General features: G+C 44.9%; 1 pseudogene; it reads left to right on the plus strand.

Annotated features, from left to right (window-relative positions):
- The first annotated feature begins 7,922 nt into the window (after positions 1 to 7,922).
- On the plus strand, positions 7,923 to 12,509 carry LOC129019671 (placental protein 13-like; annotated as a pseudogene).
- The last annotated feature ends 4,069 nt before the right edge of the window (positions 12,510 to 16,578 follow it).

Below are 16,578 nucleotides of genomic sequence, written 5' to 3' on the forward strand. Positions count from 1 at the left end.
TGGGCAAAAGCTGGAAGCATTTCCCTCTAAATCTAAAACAAGACAAGGATGCTCACTCTCACCACTTTTATTCAACATAGTATAGAAGGTCCTGGCCAGAGCAATTAGTCAAGAGTAAGAAAAAAGGGCATCCAAAGAGGAAGAGAGGAAGTCAAACTATTCCTGTGATATGATTTGGCTATGTCTCCACCCAAATCTCATCTTGAATTGTAACTCCCACTATTCCTACGTGTTGTGGAAGGAAACTGGTGGGAGGTGATTGAATCACAGGGGCAGGCCTCTCCTGTGCTGTTCTCGTGATAGTGAGTGTGTCTCAAAAGGTCTGATTGTTAAAAATGGGAATTTTCCTGCACAAGCCCTCTTCTTTTGTCTACTGCTAGGTGAGATGTGCCTTTCACCTTCTGCCATGATTGTGACACCTCCCAACCACGTGGAACTGTAAGTCCAATAAACCTCTTTCTTTTGTAAATTGCCCAGTCTCTGATATGTTGCATATGTTAAACCATCCCTGAATCCCTGGTTTCAACTTGATTATGGTGGATTATCTTTTTAATATCTTGTTGGATTCAGTTAGCTAGTATTTTGTTAAGGATTTGTGAATCTATGTTCATCAGGGATGTCGGTCTGTAGTTTTCTTTTCTGGCTACGTCCTTTCCTGGTTTTGGCATTAGGGCTGGCTTCATAGAATGAATTAGGGAGGGTTCCCTCTTTCTCTATCCTGTGGAATAGTGTTAAAAGGATTGGTACCAATTCTTCTTTGACTGTCTGGTAGAATCCTGCTGTGAATACGTCTGGTCCTGGACTTTTTTTGTTGGTTATCTAAAAATTCCCGTTTCAATCTCGCTGCTTCTTATTGGTCTGTTCAGGGTATCTAATTCTTCCTGACTTAAGGTAGGAGGGTTGTATTTTTCCAGGAATTTAGCCATCTCTTTATGCACATAAACCTTTCTAGTTTATGTGCATAAAGATGTTTATAGTAGCCTTGAATGTCTTTTATATTTCAGTGGTGTCAGTTGTAATATCTTCCATTTCATTTCTTAATGAGGAATTTGGATTTTTCTCTCTTCTTTTCTTGGTTAATCTTGCTAATGGTCTATCAATTTTATTTATCTTTTCAAAGAACCAGGTTTTTGTTCATTTCTTGTTTGTATTTTTTTTGTTTCAATTTCATTCAGTTTTGCTCTGATCTTGGTTATTTCCTTTCTTCTACTGGGTTTGGGTTTGGTTTGTTCTTGTTTCTCTAGTGCCTTGAGGTTAGAATGTCAGTTTGTGCTCTTTCAGTCTTTCTGATGTAGGTGTTTAGGGCTAGGAACTTTCCTCTTAACACCACTTTTGCTGTATCCCAGAGGTTTTGATAGATTGTGTCATTATTGTCATTCAGTTCAAATATTTTTTAAATTTCTGTCTTGATTTCGATTTTGGCCCAATGCTCATTCATGAGCAGGTTATTTAATTTCCATGTATTTGCATGGTTTTGAAGGTTCCTTCTGGAGCTGATTTTCAGTTTTATTCCACTGTGGTCTGAGAGAATGCTTGATATAATTTCAATTTTCTTACATTTATTGAGGCTCATTTTATGGCCTATCATATGGTCTGTCTTGGAGAAAGTTCCACATGCTGTTGAGTAGAATGTGTATTCTGTGGTTGGTGGATGAAATGTTCTGTATATATCTATTAAGTCTATTTGTATCACGGTACAGTTTAAATCCATTGTTTCTTTGTGGACTTTCTGTCTTGATGACCTGTCTAGTGCTGTCAGTGGAGTACTGAAGTCTTCCACTATTATTGTGTTGCTGTCTATCTCATTTCTTAGGTCTATTAGTAATTGTTTTATGTATTTGGGAGCTCCAGTGTTAGGTGCATGTATGTTTAGGACTGTGATATTTTCCTGTTGGACAAGGCCTTTTACCAGTGTATAATGTCCTCTTTGGCTCTTTTAACTGTTGTTGCTTTAAAGTTTGTTTTGTCCGATATAAGAATAGCTATCCCTGCTTGCTTTTGGTGTCCATTTGCATAAAATGCCTTTTTCCACCCATTTTCTTTAAATTTATTGAGTCCTTATGTGTTAGGTGAGTCTCTTGCAGGCAGCAGATAGTTGATTGGTAAACTTTTATCCATTCTGCAGTTCAGTATCTTTTAAGTGGAGCAGTAAGGCCTTTTACATTCAATGTTAGTATTGAGTTGTGAGGTACCATTGCATTCATCATACTATTTGTTGCCCGTGTACCTTGGGTTTTTGTTTGTTTTGCTTTTTAAATTGTATTTTTGTTTTACAGGTCTGTGGGATTTGTGTTTTAAAGAGGTTCTCTTTAGATGTGTTTCCAGGATTTGTTTAAAGATTTAGAGCTCCTTTTATCAGTTCTTGTAGTGGTGGCTTGGTGGTGGCAAATTCTCTCAGCATTTGTTTGTCTGAAAAAGACTGTATCTTTACCTCATATATGATGTTTAGTTTCACTGGATACAAAATTCTTGGTTGATAATTGTTTTGTTTGAGGAGGCTGAAGACAGGGTCCCAGTCCCTTCTAGTTTGTAGGGTTTCTGCTGAGAAATCTGGTAGGTTTTCCTTTATAGGTTACCGGGTGCTTTTGTCTTACAGCTCTTAAGATTCTTTCCTTCATCTGAACTTTAGATAACCTGATGACAATGTGCCTAGGCAATGATCTTTGTGCAATGAATTTCCCAGGTGTTCTTTGTGCTTCTTATACTTGCATGTCTAGGTCTCTAGCAAGGCTGGGGAAGTTTTCCTTGATTATTCCCCCAAACATGTTTTCCAAACTTTTCAATTTCTCTTCTTCCTCAGGAATACCAATTATTCATAGGTTTGGTGGTTTAACATAATCCCAGGCTTCTGGGAGGCTTTGTTCATATTTTCTTATTCTTTTTTCTTTGTCTTTGTTGGGTTAATTTGAAGACCTTGTCTTCAAGCTCTGAGTTACTTTCTTCTACTTGTTCAATTGTATTGCTGAGACTTTCCAGAGCATTTTGCATTTCTATAACTGTGTCCAATGTTTCCTGAAGTTTTTACTGTTTTTTCTTTATGCTATCTATTTCCTTGAATATTTCTCCCTTCACTTCTTATATCATTATTTGAATTTTCTTGCATTGGGGTTTGCTTTCTCTGGTGCCTCTCTGATTAGCTTAATAACTAACCTCCTGAATTTTTTTTCCAGGTAAATCGGGGATTTCTTCTTGGTTTGGATCCACTGCTGGTGAGCTAGTATGATTTGAAGGAGGTGTGAAAGAGCCTTGTTTTGTCATATTACCAGAGTTGGTTTTCTGGTTCCTTTTCATTTGGGTAGGCTCTGTCAGAGGGAAGGTCTAGCGCTGAAGGCTGTTGTTCAGATTCTTTTGTCCCACGGGGTGTTCCCTTGATGTATTACTCTTCCCCTTTTCCTGTGGATGTGGCTTCCTGTGAACTAAGCTGCAGTGATTGTTATCTCTCTTCTGGGTCTAGCCACCCAACAAGTCTACCCATCTCCAGGCTGGTACTGGGGGTTGTCTGCCCAGAGTCTTGTGATGTGAATCATCTATGACTCTCCCAGCTACAGATACCAGCACCTGTTCTGGTGGAGATGGCAGGGTGTGTGAAATGGACTTTGTGAGGGTTCTTAGCTTTGGTGGTTTAATACTCTATTTTTGTGCTGGTCGGCCTCCTGCCAGGAGGTGGCACTTTCCAGAGAGCATCAGCTGTGGTAGTATGGAGAGGAACCAGTAGTGGGTGGGGCCCTAGAACTCCCAAGAGTAAATGCCCTTTGTCTTCATCTACCAGGGTGGATAGCAAAGGACTATCACATAGGGGGAGGGCTAGGCATGTCTGAGCTTGACTCTTCTTGGGTGGGTCTCGCTACAGCTGCTGTGGTGGACGGGGGTGAGGTTTCCAGGACAATGGAGTTGTGTGCCTAGGAGCATTATGGCTGTCTATGCTGAGTAATGCAGGTTATCAGGGAAGTGGGAAAAGGCTGGCAGTCACAGGCCTCACCCAGCTCTCATGTAATGTGAAGTGCTGGTCTTACCCCCACTGTGCCTCCAGTGACAGCCCTGAGTCTGTTTCCAGGCAGTGGGGGAGCAGGCCTTGAGAACTTGCCTGAGGCTACTCGCCTTCCAGCTATGAAAGCAAAGGGCTTGGTTCTTCCCCAGCCTGTGGAGTCTGCACACCGGATTCATGCCCTCCCCCGAGTTCTGGCCAGGAGGCTTCTCACCTGGTTCAAATTGTTACAAAGGGCTGGGTGTGGTGGCTCATGCTTGTAATCCCAGCACTTTGGGAGGCTGAGGAGCACAGGTCACCCGAGGTCAGGAGATCGAGACCAGCGTGGCTTACATTGTGAAACCCCACCTCTACTAAAAATACAAAAATTAGCTGGGTAGGGTGGTGTACACTGTTCAGGAGGCTGAGGCACACAGATTCTCTCAAACCTGGGAGGCAGAAGTTACAGCAAGCTGAGATCACGCCACTGCACTCCAGCCTGGGCAACACACACACACACACACACACACCCCCACACACACAAAATTGTTAAAAAGTTCAGCTGGAGACTTTCTTCTCCCTGTGGTGTTCTCCCTCACCCCCCATCATGCCTCTGGGTGCCCTCCCAATGGATCCCGGTAGTGCCTGGCAGGAATGGCTGGCTTGGGGACCCAGCAAGCTCCCAGGGCCTTTCCTGGTGCTTCCTCTACCCTTGTATTTCACTCAGCTCTCTAAATTGACTCAGCTCCAGGTAAGATCAGAAACTTCTCCCTCAAACAGCCTTCAGTTTTCCCAGTGGGGATGTGTCTTCAGGAATGGACATCTCCCTTTCCCACTTCCACAATTGAGGCACTTACAGTATTTGAGGTGTCTCCCAGGTCCTGCTAGAGCAGTCCAGTTCCTTCAGAGGGTCTGAGGGTCCTCTTGCTATTTCTGGTTTGTTCTTGGCAGTTTTTCTGGAGCTAAAATGCATGATGCAGCCCTCTGCATGCTGCTCTATCCATCCAAGTCAGAGCTGAAATCTAGTCCTGTCTCCCACTTGCCATGATCAGACCAGAATCAACACCTGATTCCTGACAAGCAGCCAGGAGTCATAGTAAACTGGAGGCCATGGTTAAGCATTCATTCACTACTAAGACCCAGTAGCAAGCCAAATGCTTTTTCTCAAATGGAGACACGTTATCCACAAATGATGACATGGCTTTGCTCCACATGTTCAGGGTCTGTGCTATGACTCACCGAAAGGAGCCGGCCAAAGTTCCCAAGAGGATCTCTATCTGCCACTGACACTTCAGGTACTATTGTGCCTGCTGAATCTCTGGCCAGAGAAAGGCAGCCTGGGTCTAATGTAGAACCTTCTCTTGTATTAGGTCTCACACAAAACTAACAGTTTTTTAGGATACTGGGTCAATAAGTCATTGGAATTTATGTAACGGAGGCATGTGATGCCTTACATTTCCAAAGAGGCTTCCTAGGCATGTGCCCCTTTGTTGGTGGTAGGACAGGCCTCCTCTAAATCTAGTCCTGGCCAGGCGCGGTGGCTCATGCCTGTAATCCCAACACTTTGGGAGGCCGAGGCAGGTGGATCACTTGAGGTCAAGAGTTCGAGACCAGCCTGGACAACATGATGAAAGCTTGTCTCTCCTAAAAATACAAAAATTAGCCGGGCATGGTGGTGCACACCTTTAATCCCAGTGACTCGGGAGGCTGAGTCTGGAGAATCTCTTGGAGGTTGCAGTGAGCCAAGATCGCACCATTGCACTCCAGCCTGGGTGACAGAGTGAGACTCCGACTCAAAAAAAAACAAAAAAACAAAAAACAAAAAAAACTAGTCCTGCACCTGGGATGGGACATCTTCACATGGCCCAGCTGGTGGAGCCCTGGAAATTTCATTCAGTGGGAAAGCCTCTGAGTTTTTGTGGAATGTGTTTCCCACACTCTGACAGACACAAATGTCTTACCAGTATGTATAACACCGTGGCCACCTCCTGATCACCAGATCTCATCAGCATAATATCAATGGAAAGGAACAATGTGATGTCTTCTGGAAGAAAGAAGTGACAAAGGTCTGTGTGGTGTAAATTGATGCAGGGTTGAGGAGCTGATATGCTGTGAGGTAGGATAGTGAAGGTGGCTGCCTCTTTCATTTGGAAGCCAATTGCTTCCGGAGGCCTTTATTAATAGGTTATAAGAAAAACACACATTTTCTCAGTGGACAGATGCACACCATGCACCAGGGGCTGTGTTAATTTGCTCAGGCAATGAAACCACATCCAGTACAACAGCTGCAGTTGGAGTTCCCATCTGGCAAAGCTGATGAGAATCCGCTGTCATTCTCCGAGAGCCAGTTGTTTTCTACACAGGCCAAATAGGTGAGTGAATGGGGATCTACAAATGTATAAGAACAAATCAAACAACCCCATAAAAATGCCACCCTTGTATCTTAAAGTCCCTCATGACTGTACTAATCTGTGCAGGCCCTTCAAGAATGTGGTGTTGCTTTTGCTTTCCTATTTTTGTAGGTGGAAGCAGCTCTAATGGCTTCCATTGCCCTTTCCTACTATCACATTCCTCCCTGCACAGGTCAGACAACCAATGTGGGATTCTGCCATTTGCTGAGTGTGTCCATTCCACTTCTGCAACCTGACACTGAGCAAATAAGCAGAGGATGGATGTGGGGCCAACTGGGCAGTGCCAGGTGCTTCCAGTACTTTCACTTTCATATAATTCTGGCTGAACTTGGAACCGACCTAAAAACAGGATTTGGTTTCCCTTTCACTTCTACTTATGAAGACATAAATAGATTTCCAGGAAATCCCACGTGGAGAGGAAATTGATTTTGTAATTCACTGCTTGATTCTGATGCATACTATCTAGTTATTATTTCAGACACAAATCACAGGAACAATATTTGTTTATTGAGGAAACAGCTATCAAGACACTGAGAGTAGATACAGAGTGTCTTGCCTGCCCTAGGTGAACTGGCAGGAAATAAGAATCTCTGTGTCCCTGGTTGCTTTAGGAAAGTAGAAACCTATAGAGAAGAGGAGAACTTTGTATAGGTGTGAGAAAGTGTGTGAGGAAAAGAGGAGGATAGTGGACAGTATAGAGTTTCTGGACTGAGACAGGGGATTTCGGGCATGAATAAATGAGTGAGTAGCAGGGTGGAAAGGGCTGTGTCTGAGCTGAGCAGGGCTGAGTGGCAACTGCGCTCTCTACACTGAAACAGAGTAGGGGCCTCATGGGGGCTCCCTTCCCCTATCTGGACTCCAAAGTGCACAGGTGCCTCCGCTTGACCAGGAAAAAGAAGAGGGAAATTCATATGCTCTCTGCCCTCAGTTCAGGAATGGGGGATGAGCCATCCCATTTCTGGAAATGTTGAGACCCAGACTTAGCAAAGGCTAATTTGTTGATTTAAACAGTGCTCATAGATGACCATACCCTTCTACCATCCTCCTTTCTGACTTAGAATGGGAAAAGTCATGTCACAGAGGAGGAGCTGTGGGCTCAAATAGTGGACAGGGCAGTCAGTACTTTGCACAGGGTAAATCTTGGTCAGAGATGGATGCAAGGCCAACCCTTTGACCAGGGCACACAATGACATGGCTTCATGAGAAGCACGGAGGCTGAACTGCACAACTTCCCACCCTCACTCCCTCATCCTCATGTGTGCCTTTCCCTGGCGATTCTCTGCCCCCTGGTGTGACCCTCAGGGTCGTTTCTGCTGCAGCACAGTCACAGGCCTGAAAACTGAAACTGAGTCTATTTCTGCCACCCCTACTCACACTGCTGAGAAATCTTCCTGGCAGGGGTTCAGAGAAAGAAATAAAGCCAGAGGGCAGGGCCAACAGGGACTATTTAAGTGCTGCAAATCAGAGACTCACACAGAAGACCAGATACTATTTTGAAGAGCTACACAGAGGGAGACAACGTCATCACTAAAAGTAAGTCAAAAGACACAGCCTTTAATAACTTCAATTCACATAAACCAAGAAAGAATCAGGGATGATTTCACAAGATGAAAGTATGAGAGTTTCTCTTGTGAACACTTTACTGAGAGTTGTGGGTATGTGAAAGAGAGACCCTGGGGCTATGGTATCTGAGATGCTGGTGGAGTGTGGGGTGTGGACCCTGAACCAGTGTAACCCTCTGTGAGTGTATGGTGGTGTCTGATGAGAGTAACCACTGCTGAGATGATGTGACTTTAGGTGGGAGGTGGACAGCCCACCAGGGTGGGTGGGTGTGTGCCTGAGTGTAAGGGCATAACTGCATTTTGTCGTCTTGACTGCAATGTGAGTGTGTGTGTGAGCACAGCTGGACCAGAGTGTGAGCATCTTTATATGCACAGTGAGCAGGTGTGTGAGACTCAGTGAGTGGCATGGCTCTGTGAGACTGTGGGTGAGTGTGTGCTGGGATGTGACTGGGTGTTGAACTGGGAGCATGCAAGGGGTCTTCTGTGCACGTAAAGTTTCCTCCCAACACAGCAGCGCCTCTGATGAAGCAGCTGGGCACTTCCCATGTGTGTCAGTGTGGGTCCCAAGTGTGAACAGTGTGGGTGGCAGAACTGGTGGGCCTGTTGTGAGCCATGAGATATCGAGGAGTCGTCTCTGAGCAGAATGTGTGAATCCTCAGGTGCCTCTTCCCGAGCAGAGCGGGGAAAAGGAACACAGACTATGGGGCCGATGGTTCTTCAGGTGGGGTCTGCCCAGAAAGGCCATCCGCTGCTGCCTCCAGCCTCAGGTCTCTCTGTCTCCCAGCCTGTCCATCCCATTGTGGGAGAAGAGGGTGAGCAGATCCTGGCTCACTAGGGAAGGTCATTGGGGGATGTGGTTTCAGAGACTGAGTCGCCCAAAATAGAGAAGGAACCAGTTTATCCTCAGTTCATACAGAGCTTACAGTGCATATTAATCAATAACTTGCCAGGGTTTGTGGCTCATGCCTGTGATGCCAGTGGTTTGGAGGCCAAGGTGGAAGGATCGCTTAAGGTGAGGAGTTTCAGACCAGCCTGGGCAACATAGTGAGACCCTGTCTGTACCCACAATTTAAAGATTATAAAAGCATGCTGGTGTGCACCTTCATTCACAACTACTCAGGAGGTTTTGGCAGGCAGATCACTTGAGTCCAGGAGTTTGAGGCCACAGTGAGCTGTGACCATGCCACTGCAATCCAGGCTCGGCGACAGAGTAAGATTCTGCATCAAAAAGACCCAACCCCAACACCAAACAGAGAAATGAAAATCAAACAATATTCAGATTACCTCCAATCGCTTCCCTGGCCCACACTCTTCATGTGTGCAGGTGCTGGGGCTGTGCTGCCAGCAATGTGTCCCCTTCTGGGAAGGACGTCCATGGCCTTGATGATTGTGATGCATGTGCCTCCCACACACAAGGGTTTCCAGTTCTTCTAGCATTTCCCTCTCTCTTTCAACAAGTGTTGTTTCTCACTGGAGTGAATCTCTCTACTGTTACATCCTCACATCTTGTTTTCACAGCTTCAGTGTTGAAAATAATCACAGGTCGGTGTTCCAGAAGCAACCTCCCTGTTCTATTGGGTAACCCCCAACAGGCTCCATGCATGGCAGAGATTAGGGTAAAACTTTCCACATATATTAATTCATTTATTACTGGGAAAACCCTACAAAGCAGAAATTTCTGCTTATCCTCCTTGTCCTGGGGAAACTGAGGCAGGGAGCATTCAAGTAATGGATCTGAGATGGCATTGCTAGTAAGAGGCAGAATGAAGACTGGAACCAAGGCAGCATGGATCCTGAACCGTTGCTGTCAGGTATGGGTCACTAATTTCTTCAGGAATATGCCTCCCTGACCGCTACGGTGTGAGGGAGGAGGCTCAGAGTTTGCCCTTTGACCTCTAACCTCCTGCACCATAGGAATCTGTTACAGGACGGGAGGCCACACCTGGTCCTGCCCCTCTCACCCACTTTCAATCCCCTGGCAGGTACCACACACATGGCCTGTGTCCTTGTCTACCGGTTCTTGTGTGACAATCACAGGGACACCGATGATCCCTTTCGTGTGAGTACTCCATGGCCCATGGCAGGGGGAGGAGAAGGAAGAATATTTGCTAAAGGGCTGACCTCCTGTGTGAGTGATGCGGAAATGTCTAGTTGGCAGGATGGCGGCACCATGCAGGTGCAGGTCCTGGAGACCCTGCAGCACCTGGCATGAAACCTGCAGTGGTCACACTGTGAGCCAGTCATGGGGCCTAGGGGAGGAGCACACTCAGGGCATTGGGACTGTGGCTCTTTATCAAGAGGCACAGAATTTTCAGGAAATTGACAACTCATAGGCCTAGGTCAGTGACTGTGGCTGAGTTTTCATCTTGGGATGAGGGAGCTCTTAAAGGCAGGAGGGGCTGAAGCAGCCCCACAGGCAAGAGACCGGCAGTATCACCAGGAAGGCCTCTGTCTGCTCTGGGGAAAGCGGGGAAGGGATTTGTGTGTGTGTCCAGTGTGTGCCCCACAAGGGAGAGACCTGCCCAACACACCGTGTGCTTTACCCTCAGCATGGACCCATAGCTGCAGGTGGATTTCCACACCGGGATGAAGGAAGACTCAGACATCACCTTCCATTTCTGAGTGTACTTTAGTCATTGGGTGGTCATGAACAGCCGTGTGAATGGGGCTTGGCAGCATGAGGTGACATGCAACAATATGCCCTTTCAGGATGGTAAACCATTTAACCTGTGCATTTCCGTGCTGGCCAATGAGTACCAGGTGAGCCCCCCAGGAGCTCCCAGCACACACCCCCCGTGGGCTCCCAGAACAGGAGGCAGCTCTTCCTGAACTGACCCCACCAGTTCCTCGGAGCCGATCTCCCGTAACTACTCCTGCCCTAGGCTTTTCCTCACAGAGCACTCTCTGCTTGCACTGCCATCCTCAGCTCTTATTCCAGATCTGACCCAGGGTCAAGATGGGCTCACCTGCCATTTTCCCCAAGGTGGAGAATCTGGTCTGTCTTCACCCATAGTTCTCATTCCCATGTATGCTGTTACTTACATATTCATTCAGCCAAGTGGATAAAACATGTATATGAATAAGGTTATTTTATCAGTCCAAAATGTAGTCTTTCTCTCAGTCCTGAACCCCAATCCTACCCCCAGAACAACAGTATTACTAGCTTCGCTACACAAATTCCAGAGATAATGTATGCTTATGGAAGCATACAGATCTGTGGTTTCATTTCTTTTTAAACCAATGCTGTTTTAAGTTTCTCTACACATTACACTTTAGAAACCGGGGTGGATTTGTTGTCAAACGCTACATATTGGAGCAATCATCCATCCATGGTGCCGCCTCAGTTTTTCAACATCATACAATATTCCTGTAGCAGGGTTACCCAAAATTATTGAACTTCATCCTTTTGATGGGCGTTAGGTTGGTTCCAGTATTTTGCTCTCACAAATAAAGCTTTTTATCGTAACCTTTGTCATGATGAACCTCCCAATTTCTATATTGGAGGATAATTTCAAAAAATGGAATAACTGCTTCAAAATTGTATGCATTCTAAATTTCATAAATTAACACCTAAATGGTGACTGTTTCTATAGCTTTAGTAATAAATAAATAATACACCCAAAGTTTCCAACCTTTTCTTCTTCTTTTTTTTTTTTTTTTTTTAGATGGAGTCTGGCTCTGTCGTCCAGGCTGGAGTGCAATGGCGCAATCTCGTCTCACTGTAACCCTGTAACCTCCGCCTCCCGAGTTCAAGCGATTCTCCAGCCTCCTGAGTAGCTGGGAATACAGGTGCACGACACCACGCCTAGCTAATTTTTTTTTTTGTATTTTTAGTAGAGACGGGGTCTCACCATGTTGGTCAGGCTGGTCTCGAACTCCTGATGTCGTGACGTGCCCACCTCAGCCTCCCAAAGTGCTGAGATTACAGGCGTGAGCCACCACGCCTGGCCTCCTTCCCAACCTTTGCAAATGGGCAGATGCAAAGATTAACATCTTGTTCATACTTAAGTGAGAGAACCTTTTCATATGCCTTTCAGCCGTTCAGAATAATATCCTATGTTTTGCAACACCTGTTTTTTTCCTCCTCTCTGAAAACATTTGGATTTCATTGTTTGCCACCACCATTACAGCTCTGGGCAACTCCAAAGAGAAACTGGGCCAGCAGCAGTCATAGTGAATGGGAGTCATAGTTCATGGAACTGAAATGTATACATTCAATGAACACTGTCCAGCACTAACCCCATGGTAGGCCCTGTGCAAGACGCAGGGATTGAAGTTCATGAGAGACAGGCCCAGGTCATAGGGATCTTCCAGGTGAGAGGAGAGGCTGAGCAAACAGGTTCTGTGATACACAGGGTGGTAAAACCTCCCTGGAGGAATGAGAGGAAGCATTGGAAATAAATGAGCAACTCTTTGAAATAGGCACAAAGGTAGTCTGCAGGAAGAAGTGTGTCTACTGGGTTCTGATGTATAATTAGGGGTTTTCTGGTTGGATGCTGTAGGCACTAGGGCAGAGTGAAGATGAGACTGAAAACTTATTTGATGGCATATTGTATTTCTGATGCACGTTTTCTTTTGTAGGTAACGGTAAATGGCCAACACGCTTACAGCTTTACCCACCGACTCCCACCATCTTATGTGAAGATGGTGCAAGTGTGGAGAGATGTCTCCATGACCTCAGTGTCTGTCTGTAATTGATGAAATGATCACATTCATCATGGTCAAAGAATCCCTTTTTCTGTGCGACCATGACATTCTCAGAGCCTGCTAACAGAATGATCACTCCTCAGCCCTTCCTCTACACTTGGTCATTAAAACTTCACCAAATTTTCCAGAATTTGGTTCTTACTTTCATGGGGAAAACACAAAGTGGCACAAGGACACAAGTGACACAAGGCCACTGGGATGTCTGAGATGACATACGAAGGCATCCTTTTACCTATGCCCGTACTTTACGTCAGATACCCTGAACCAAAATTCTTCCTTCATTGTAGATGACTCACTCCAGTGAAATGTTGGGTAGCTGTTTACAACCTCACAGGCATGATTGATTTTGGGGAGAAGCTTTGTAATTTGAGGAAAGTCATATGAAATGTCTTCATTCTTGCACTCATTCTAAGGATGTTTCTTGTGTCTTAACACTGTGTCTGGCTTTGTGCAGGAAGCACTGAAAAAAATCGAGGAAATACTGATCAAGTTTGCACCTGAAATTTTGTTGTTGTTGTTGTTTGAGACAAGTTCTTGCTCTGTCATTCAGGCTGGACTGCAGTGGCACCAATTAAGGCTCACTGCAACCTCGACTGCTGGGCTCAAAAATTCCTCCTGCCTCAGCCCCTCAAGTAGCTGAGACCACAGGTGAGCACCACCATGGCCAGCTAATTTCTGCATTTTTTTTTTTTGTAGAGATGGGGCTTTGCCATGTTGGCCAGGCTGGACTCAAACTCCTGAATTCAAGCAATCTAGCAAACTCGGCCCCCCAAATTGCTGGCATTACAAGTGTGAGCCCCTGTGCTTGGCCTGTACCTGAAAATTTCAATCCAAGCCATAGTTAGAGAACCACAAGAGTTCAATAATTTCCCTCAAAGAATCCCTTTGTCATGTTCAAAGAACTGCCAGATTTTTCTATTTTATGTGGGCAGAATCCTGGATCTCCTCTTTGGAAATAAATGGTCATAGTTTTCGATCAGAAAATATGTCATTTATTGGTGGAATGAACACAATTCATTTACATGGACACAGTGAGCCGACCCTGCTTTGCTGCTGCTACCATTGGCATTGCAGAACAGGAAAACTTCCCAACACATATTCACATAAAGTACCCATTCTTCACCCATAGTTCTCATTCCCATGTATGCTGTTACTTACATATTCATTCAGCCAAGTGGATAAAACATGCATATGAATAAGGTTATTTTATCAGTCCAAAATGTAGTCTTTCTCTCAGTCTTGAACCCCAATCCTACCCCCAGAACAATAGTATTACTAGCTTCTCTACACAAATTCCAGAGATAATGTAATGTATGCTTATGGAAGCATACAGATCTGTGGTTTCATTTCTTTTTAAACCAATGCTGTTTTAAGTTTCTCTACACATTACACTTTAGAAACCGGGGTGGATTTGTTGTCAAACGCTACATATTGGAGCAATCATCCATCCGTGGTGCCGCCTCAGTTTTTCAACATCATACAATATTCCTGTAGTAGGGTTACCCAAAATTATTGAACTTGATCCTTTTGATGGGCATTAGGTTGGTTCCAGTATTTTGCTCTCACAAATAAAGCTTTTTAATGTACCCTTTGTCATAATGAACCTCCCAATTTCTATATTGGAGGATAATTACAAAAAATGGAATAACTGCTTCAAAACTGTGTGCATTTTAAATTTCATAAATTAACACCTAAAAGGTGACTGTCTCTATAGCTTTAGTAAAAAATAAATAGTATATCCAAACTTTCCAACCTTTTTTTCTTCTTCTTCTTCTTTTTTTTTTTTTTTCTGGAGATGGAGTCTAGCTCTGTCACCCAGGCTGGAGTGCAGTGGCGCGATCTCAGCTAACTGTAACCTCCACCTCCCGGCTTCAAGTGATTCTCCTGCCTCAGCCTCCTGAGTAGCTGGGAATACAGGTGCACACCACCACGCCTGGCTAATTTTTTGTTTTGTATTTTTATTAGAGACGGGGTTTCACCATATTGGTCAGGCTGGTCTTGACCTCCTGACCTCGTGATCCATCTGCCTTGGCCTCCCAAAGTGCTGAGATTACAGGCATGAGCCACTGCGCCTGGCCTTCTTCCCAATCTTTTCAAATGGGCAGATGCAAAGAGTAACATTTTGTCCATATTTAAGTAGGAGATCCTTTTCTTATGCCTTTCAGCCGTTCAGAGTAATATCCTATGTTTTGCAACACCTGTTTTTTTCCTCCTCTGTGAAAACATATGAATTTCATTCTTTGCCACCAGCATTACAGCTCTGGGCAACTCCAAAGAGAAACTGGGCCAGCAGCAGTCATAGTGAATGGGAGTCATAGTTCATGGAACTGAAATGTATGCATTCAATGAACACTGTCCAGCACTAACCCCATGGCAGGCCCTGTGTAAGACGCAGGGATTGAAGTTCATGAGAGACAGTCCCAGGCCATAGGGATCTTCCAGGTGAGAGGAGAGGCTGAGCAAACAGGTTCTGTGATACACAGGGTGGTAAAACCTCCCTGGAGGAATGAGAGGAAGCATTGGAAATAAATGAGCAACTCTTTGAAATAGGCACAAAGGTAGTCTGCAGGGAGAAGTGTGTCTACTGGGTTCTGATGTATAATTAGTAGTTTTCTGGTTGGATGCTGTAGGCACTAGGGCTGAGTGAGATGATGCTGAAAACTTGTTTGATGGCATATTGTATTTCTGATGCATTTTTTTCTTTTGTAGGTAACGGTAAATGGCCAAAACGCTTACAGCTTTCCCCACCGACTCCCACCAACTTATGTGAGGATGATGCAAGTGTGGAGAGATGTCTCCCTGTCCTCCACATGTGCCTGAGGTTGAGGGAAATGATCACATTCCTCATGGTTGAAGAATCCCTGTTTCTGTGCGACCATGGCATTTCCAGAGCCTGCTGACAGAAAGATCACTCCTCAGCCCTTCCTCTACACTTGGTCATTAAAACTTCACCAAATTTTCCAGGATTTGGTTCTTACTTTCATGGGGAAGAAGACAAAGAGGCACAAGTGACACAAGGAGTGAGTCACAAGGCCACTGGGATGTCTGAGATGACATAACAAAGACATCCTTCTATGTCAGCCCATACTTTACATCAGACATTCTGAACCAAAATTCTTCCTTCATTGCAGATGACTCACTCCAGTGAAATGTTGGGTAGTTGTTTACAACCTCACAGGCATAATTGATTTTGGGGAGAAGCTTTGTAATTTGAGGAAAGTCGTTTGAAATGTCTTCATTCTTGCACTCATTCTAAGGATGTTTCTTGTGTCTTAACACTGTGCCCGGCTTTGTGCAGGAAGCACTGAAGAAATTGAGGAAAAAGTTGACCAAATTTGCACCTGAAATTTTGTTGTTGTTGTTGTTGTTTGAGACAAGTTCTTGCTCTGTCATTCAGGCTGGACTGCAGTGGCACCATTAAGGCTCACTGCATCCTCGACCCCCTGGGCTCAAAAATTCCTCCTGCCTCAGCTCCCCAAGTAGCTGAGACCACAGGTGAGCACCACCATGGCCAGCTAATTTCTGCGTGTTTTTTTGTAGAGATGGGGTTTTGCCATGTTGCCCAGGCTGGTGTCGAACTCCTGAAGTCAAGCAATCCAGCAACCTCGGCCCCCCAAATTGCTGGCATTACAAGTGTGAGCCCCTGTGCTTGGCCTGTACCTGAAAATTTTAATCCAAGCCATAGTTAGAGAACCACAAGAGTTCAATAATTACCCTCAAAGAATCCCTTTGTCATGTTTCAAAAGAACTGCCAGATTTTTCTATTTTGTGTGGGCAGAATCCTGGGTCTCCTCTTTGGAAATAAATGGTCATAGTTTTCTATCAGAAAATATGTCATTTATTGGTGGAATGAACACAATTCATTCACATGGACACAGTGAGCCGACCCTGCTTTGCTGCTGCTACCGTTGGCATTGCAGAACAGGAAAACTCC

Source organism: Pongo pygmaeus, chromosome 20 (assembly GCF_028885625.2).
Source record: "Pongo pygmaeus isolate AG05252 chromosome 20, NHGRI_mPonPyg2-v2.0_pri, whole genome shotgun sequence".
Classification (NCBI taxonomy): Eukaryota; Metazoa; Chordata; class Mammalia; order Primates; family Hominidae; genus Pongo; species Pongo pygmaeus.